Source organism: Aphis gossypii, chromosome 2 (assembly GCF_020184175.1).
Source record: "Aphis gossypii isolate Hap1 chromosome 2, ASM2018417v2, whole genome shotgun sequence".
In the NCBI taxonomy this organism is placed as follows: domain Eukaryota; kingdom Metazoa; phylum Arthropoda; class Insecta; order Hemiptera; family Aphididae; genus Aphis; species Aphis gossypii.
The window spans coordinates 87,038,169-87,046,380 of NC_065531.1; the positions used below are offsets into that span (position 1 = coordinate 87,038,169).

General features: G+C 24.4%; 1 protein-coding gene across 2 annotated transcripts in view; it reads right to left on the minus strand.

Moving 5' to 3' along the window:
• LOC114119267 (glutamate-gated chloride channel-like) overlaps positions 1–5,198 on the minus strand; it is a 59,673-nt gene extending 54,475 nt beyond the window's left edge. Inside the window, exon 1 of one of the 2 annotated variants that reach the window (XM_027980776.2) lies at positions 4,813–5,187. The gene's annotated coding sequence lies outside the window, so the exon portion shown is untranslated. Of the gene's footprint in view, positions 1–4,812 lie in introns of both variants that reach the window. The other variant, XM_050200905.1, reaches the window with a different exon arrangement.
• Positions 5,199–8,212: the final 3,014 nt, after the last annotated feature.

Here is an 8,212-nt window from a genome sequence, read left to right on the forward strand (position 1 = left end):
CATGGTTACATGATAATCTATCGATGTGGATATCCCTTATAATAAGTGATCTATGATTTAACAAATTTCTATTAAATTGTGTTAAAAAAAAAAAATTAATACTTACTTACATTATGATTAACGCAATAGTTTAATGGCGTTTGTTATGTGAATATATAGGTATATTATATAAAAAAAATACTGTGGTAAATATCTTACACATATCATCTGTATTTAAAAGCACCTATTATATTGTTAGTATGAAATTTAGATTAAAAAAAAACTTGTTTTACGATGTTTTTTAAAACCAATCAAATACTTAACCATATATTATCATATTCATTTTCAAATTAAATTAAGTGGAAAAGTATAGTAACTTTTGTTATTTTATTTACACACACCAATTATAAGCACACATTATATACGTACGCACAAAATTTTCATTCAACGGTGCACCTAATTTGATTAAACTTTAAAAATATATTATTTTAATTTAAATGCATTAGCTCAGTGAATATACCGACGTCCATTTCAGTAAGTGTTTCAACTAATCGTTTAGAAGTAGAATGATTTGATATTTTCTAAAACTTCATCCCAATAACTCTTCCTTATCCAACCCGCATCCTCATCCCGATCACTCTTCGTCATCCGACCTGCACTCTTATCCAATCGGCATCGTTATAAGGAAGAGTAATTGGGATGATGTTTTAAAACATACCAAATCATTCTACTTTTAGAGTTGCATTATTTTTCTATGGTTACACATTATAAATAATTTTAAATTTTATAAATTTAAGTAGATGACGGCTACCTATATTATTTACTTATTTAATTTTTGACTGTCCTAAAAGATAAAATGTTTGTTTGAATGTTTATTAAAAAAAAAATATATATATAGCAATTTTTACAATCATTCCAATTATATTTCTGTATACTCTAACTAATATAGCTCCATCGTACATAAAGAGTAATCAAGTTGCATACACTATGATTCCGCAAATGGAATACGCAAATATACGTTGGAAACTCGACAAAAAAGTAATTATTTACAATTAGGATGACACAACAAAATACATGATTCATTATTTATCGTGCAATTATCTTCCATAATAACAATAAGAAATATTAAGCTACAACGATAAATTAAGATCTAGCTAAATATAATGTTAACCTTGAAATTAAAAATGTTTGAATAACTACTAAATGTATCATATTATATATGTATAGTGTGAATAATGATAAAAAATAAAATTAAACTTATTATAGGTAGTTAACTTATAAAAATTTAAAGACATATTATTAGTTATAAATACATAATATTTGTTTGTCTCTCAATATAACTATGTATACCTACCTATCTAATTTTATATAGAAGTATTCAATTATGGGTCGATTTCGAAACCAGTTTTTTACGTTTAAAAGTATTCAAGAGTTCTCACTCAGTATTTATTTACACGTAAAAGTAACTTCCAATTCATACATAATACTAGATCAAATACATCAATACAATAATTATTTGCTTTCACATCTCATTGAATTATTATCCTAAGAAATCGTGTTAAAACCAAGGCTGTAACTTACTGAAATTAACTGTATTTTAATACATATTATCTAAAATACTTATAATTTAAAGATTATGAAAAATGACATTGATCGAATTAAATAAAATAAATAATACAAATTAATTATTGTACGTACTATTATTGATATTAATTTATAACGTATTATTCTAGTTATAAAATAATATAAATAACATTCATTATTGAGTTTACTAGACAGTCAAGAGTCTAGACCATGATAAAATTGTAAAAAAATTTACTTACGTACTTACAAACTATAATTGTTTAGAGCTCCCAAAATTATCTATTATAAATAAATTTACTTATAGAAACAATCGATTATAGTTAGGTAATCGTTTCAAAATCTGATAAAAATACAATAAACTGAATTATTTTGTTTTTAATAAAACTACGTTCTTATATTGTTTATAATTATTAATAAATTATAATTATAATTTCTGACAAGCCTTTAAACTAATAGTTAGAAATTATAATCAATGACATAAAATTATAGTATGCATTTAATATATTGTTCTAAATATTAAACTAAATGTTCCATTTTTATGTACCACAAAAATTAATAATTAATAACTATGTCTTATTTAATGCATAATATTGATTTACTGCAGTAAATTCTGCTGTGAGTCAATTTTTTATTGACTGTTAAAATATTGAATAGTTGTTATATTAATTTACTTTTTAAGTATATTAATAACGTTTCAAATCTATTTTAGTAAAAAGAAAAATAATTTTGTAGTGATACACGTGTGAAATACAAATTTAATAGACTTCCACCGTTGTGGTCGTTTTTAAGTGTATACCAATTAACAATAAATTACGCAGGTACTATAATATATGTTAGATCATATTTATACATTATTATACATAATCTTATAGGTATACAGCTTCATTTTTAATGCTTATACATTACTGTAATACACTTTATATATTTTTTATTCCAGTATATCAGTACATGATTATTTAATATTTATATATTAATAGTATTTATTTTATAAAAAATAAAAACAGTAAAAATTATAAAATTTTCATAAGCTAAATTAAACAGTGCATAAGATTATGCTATAAAAATACGATGATACAAACTATACAATATAATAAATATAACAAAAAACAAAGTTTAAAAAATACAGCTTATAGTAAACTATAATATTATTATAAAAGAATATAAAAGTATTATTTTTAACGATATAACGCAGATTTATTTATAAGATGATCATGATATAAATAATCCAGGTATATCTATTGTTGAACAAGGGTGCAGTGGATAAAAAAGTTTGAATAATGCATGCATCATATCAGATAAGCTAAGGTAAGAAAACATTAATAGGAATAAGAAAGTAAAAAAAAATTAAGATCAACAAAATACGTTATTGTATGAATGAAAAAATAATATCAATAAAAAGAACAATTTTTGAAAAATAAATAAAATAGTTATTGAAAGAAAAACAACTAGTGCAACACAAATAAAAATGCAATACATTCATCGCTCCACTCAAACCCTAAAATAAAACGGGAATATATTTTATTGATTAGATTTTAACCTACACATGGGTAAATTATTAAATAATAATACAATATAACAGAGACATTGAATTTAAATTATTGCAATAGGTACCTTATTTAAAACTAAAAACGCTTACGACCTAATAATAATGGTCTTTTGTAGAATTAATAACAATTTACATTTTAAATGTTTTGAAAAAAAAGAATAAATTAAAACATATTAGGATATAACAAACAGTATTCATTAATAACATTTATAGTAAATACACACACAAAAATAATTACTGAAGGTCGGATATCGAATAAAGGCACGAAGAACAAAAAAATATACATACAAATGTATTAAAAATTTGTAATAATAAATCATATTATTACCGATGATAAAAAAATATAATAATACAATTATCAGTTGGTTTCGGCTATATAAACAATATTTTATAACTTCAGATAATATTAATTTAACCTATTTCTAAAACTATATAAAAAATAAACAAAGACAGCATTTTGTATTAATTATTATTGATATCAATAGAATATTAATTATTATAAAATACAACGCTTATTGTGATTGTATAACATGAAGCAGAAATAGTTAATTAATTAAATAAAAAAAAAAGTACAATAATACTGTCCGTAACAATACTTATAAAATGATTTTATATATTATGTTTATAACTGTATGATATATATTTTTTAGTAAACAGTATGTAGAAATTATTGAAATCAAAAAAAAAAAGAATATATTTTTAAGAAGAAGCTATGTATAATTCATGTCAAAATATATACTACATGTTTTCATGGATATGGTAATCATGGTCAGAATATATAGAATTTTATAAGCCAATGTTTTAATTTCACGATTAAAATAATAATTTAAAATCAAATTTTATTTTATGCTTGATTATTCATTATATATTTGTTTTATTGATTATTTACTATAATAAAATTAATACTATAGCCGTAGAAGTATTTTATAACTTACTAATGTTGTGTTTTTGTCACACGTGTTGCGAGATCGCTCACACATGTTAATGTAAAATCATAACAAAAAAAATGTTACAATATCAGCATGTGTCTTTTGATACGAAAAAATATAATATACAAACATAACTATAATAACTTATATGAAATGCTTTGATAATAACTACCTGATAAGTTTTAAATATACATTATTCTTGTATGGAAATAAAAATAAAACCTATTTCTCAAATGTTCTAAATATATCAGCTACATATATAAGCTTTTAAAAATACTCAACTACTCAGAATTCACATAAAAATCACAAGATTTTTTTTTTTTTCTGTAGTTATACATTGTTTTAAAATATAATTAAAGTAAAATACAAACTTATCTATAATTTTTGTATTCAAGTAAGTGTTGATCTATTAAAGAAAATAACTTTCTAATTTAGAAATTACACAATTAAATTCATTTGAAGAGATATTTGCAAGAGGGGTAGATATAAAAACGCTTAAACTCATTGTTATTCTTTGAGATATTCAAATTCGAAATATCGACGATAAAATTACTACTGACTTAGTTATAACGTACTGAAGTTATTAGAAAAAAAATGTGTCAGTATTACTGAATATTGTATATAATATATTTTCTACTTAACGGCGTATGGTGTACATTGAATTTCTCGTCACGTAGAAATTCGATGTTTTTTTATTAAATAGCCCCGTTACTATTCACTGTATTAAACAAATAAAAAAAAAATATATATAATTTTTAAATAAACTTAACGTACCTTTTCCGTTCTGTTAGGTTAGGTAACCGTCGTTAATCCACGAATCCGCAAAAGTAGAACTTCACATATACGCGATCTCGTTTTACGATATTCTCGTCTGGTATAATCGAACAACGATGAAGATGTGCTCTATACGAACAAATGATGTGTAAATAAAAACGTCGCAAATGAAATGATTTCAAAAAACAAAGAGAAAAAAATGATTTGACAAATAGTATGTACGCTTGGTCGTATAGTATCTATTATCGATATGCATCTGAATCGAACTACATATATTATATTATCGTTGTATTATTATTGCGATGGTTCAACGAATTATCGGCGCATCGTGAACGATCAACGGCTAAGAGGGCACTGCGTGGACGTTAAATTTCACGATGAAAACATGTTACACGGCGACGAATGGTTCACAGACCGACAAACCGCTGGGGTGTTGTGATTTGGTTTTTTTTCAATGGTAGTGGTAAAATCACAGTGACGTAGCACCACGGTAATATATTGTATGCACGTGAATACCAATAGTGCAGGTAGGTGCCTAAAGCGATGCGCACACGCGGTAGGTAAAATAACAATAATGATATTGTAACATAAAATCGTAAAAAAAAACGGTATTCTCGGTTTGTTGGCTTAAAGAATTAAAGATTTTATTTATGCTCAAAATAAATTATTATATTATTATAATACTTCTATGATAATATGTGTATTTTATTTTTTAAGAAAATAATCGCATTGACAATCCACAGTATCAAGAAACACAATTTTTAGTTGGACAGCATTTTTTTTATTTGGCTGTGGAGCACTTGTGATTTATCCCGATCAATTCAGTAAAAAATAAACAGCAAATTCATCTCGTTATCAATATAATTTTTACAAGGTTCCCATCGTGTATTACTAGTTAAGTATAGGTTATTAATACATACATTAATGTTCATTAAAAACCACAGAACAATCGCCAATGAACGGGTTCAATAAATTATAATTCACATGACAAACATATACCTACAGTAAAATAACAATATTAATCAATATATAGCATATTATTAAATTTACAAAAATATTGAAATTGAACATCTTAAATAAATAAATCTCGCGGCTATTGTAAGACTCAAGTGTAGAAAAAAAACTATTTTTATACATTCATAATTTAAATTATATTAACTAGTGACTACTATTGTTGTAGCTGATGATGTTGTTTGGTTGTATCTTGAGTGTAATAATTATTATTTTAGTAAATATACATAGTGTACAACAATCACTGATTAATTTACTTTAAATCGCTATACGCTATAGAAAATCTGACTATATTTTATAACACGCAAAGCCAGTATTTTTATACGAAAAGTTTTTCTTTAGTGGTTTTCACTAAGTTTAACATTAACACAGCCAGTGGAAACAACAAGCCTGTTCAAAACGTAGTTTTTTTTAAAAAAAAAAAAATGGTCGATTGCAGACTTAAAGTTTCGAAAATGCCATTGTAAGTGAACATGTGATTGTTTCGTGGTTGTCAAATTATGGACAGAACACGGAGACTGAAAGTATAAAGTATTACATAATTCGTCCAAAGAATGCGTAACCGTTGAAAATGTAACGTGAACACAGCCTAACCAACATTTTATTCTAATCCCAGCGGTGATGTTTAGTGTACAACAAAATATTACGTTTGAGGCCACGAGTGGGCTACAGGTAGGTATAATGAAAAAAAAATCGCTACTTTTTTTGTGCAAAAAGTGAAACTGAACAAACTGCTCTGTCTCAGTACACGGAAAGATTGCAATCAAATCGTGGGATTTAGTTTTAAACTGCTCCAGCGAAGTATAGACGCTATAACTGTATCATGAGGGATAAGCATTGAATTATATCCATACAGTTATGCGCGCTTTTCATTACGAAAAACCACGCTATACACGTTTTAAATTAGTTACATTGACACCGAACCTTAGGTCTCTTGATTTCATTCGGCTTGTATTATCTGTAAACTATTTTGTATAGATAATAACAAAACACCAATAAAAGATATTTCCGTAATCCTATGATGTATACGGCTAGATTAAATTTACTGTTTCATTGTTCGGCAACTTCCTTTTGCAGTACATAATAACCGGATCATTTCATATTCTGTTACATAACATAGTAACGTTAAGTACAACATTATAATATTATGTATGTCAAAAAAAAAAAAATGAACTCTTAAGAAAACGTGTTAAACTGTGTCATATCTACAGTCAATTTCATAATATATATAATCAATAATTATCATTATATAAATATTTTTATTCATTTATAAATTGTTGCGTAGACTATAATATATTATATTATATTAAAATAAATAAATAAAAAAATATATGCACGATAAAATATTCGTGTTGTTATTTAATAAAATATGATTTTTTACTTTAGCGTATTAAAATAATATAATATTTGGAACTCTAAAGACTTATTGATATTTCATTTTATTTTCAACCATTAAAAATATTTCATAAATTCGATAGTATAATTAGTAATATTCAAGTTTCAACAACGATTAAAATATTTTTTCAGTTAAATTTATATTCATTTATTTTTATTATATTTAATGACTTATTTAGCATTATCCATGAATGTATATCACATATAGGTTATATTTATTTTATAGACGATTTATATTTTTAAAATTTGTATGTCTAATAATAATCAACACATTACACTTATATGGTTTCTGTATAATAGGAACAATATACTCGAGATTGCCACAAATCAATCAAAATCCATTTTTAATTTTGTTTTTTTTTATATATGTACATAGCAATGAACTTTTTACTTTATTCAATCATTATATAAAGTCATTTTTAATTCATCTTTTTTTCTTTTCGATGATGCTACTATATTAATTTAAAACCAAATTATAGTCTTTCAATTAGTGGTGTGGTTTACCAATGGGAGAAAGAGGTCAGTAATACATTTATTTTTCTAAATTTTTTGTATTTTTTTTTACTAATAAAATTACAACAATTAAAAAAAAATATTATGGCAATAATATATAAACTATAAATTTAATTTTAAAATACATAAATGCATATTTGCGTATATGCATAATAAATATTACTTGAATAGGTTGAAGTGTAATCGGGTATCCACATGACACATAAACTCGTTCACGATACGTATTGATTATGTGGTAAGCCATGGGTACTAGAATCACCGTTAGATAATCTTGAAACTAAAAAATTAAAAAATTAATATTCATTGAAAATTTTTAATTAACCCAGTAAAAAAGTTTGATGAACTGCCTTAGAAAATAATTGATTATTTAATTAAAAGACTGTCGATAAAATTACTATTATTTTAAACACCTAATGCATGGAAAAAAGAACGGAACTCCCCAATAATATACACAAGTATAATAATTTTTATATAACCTTTT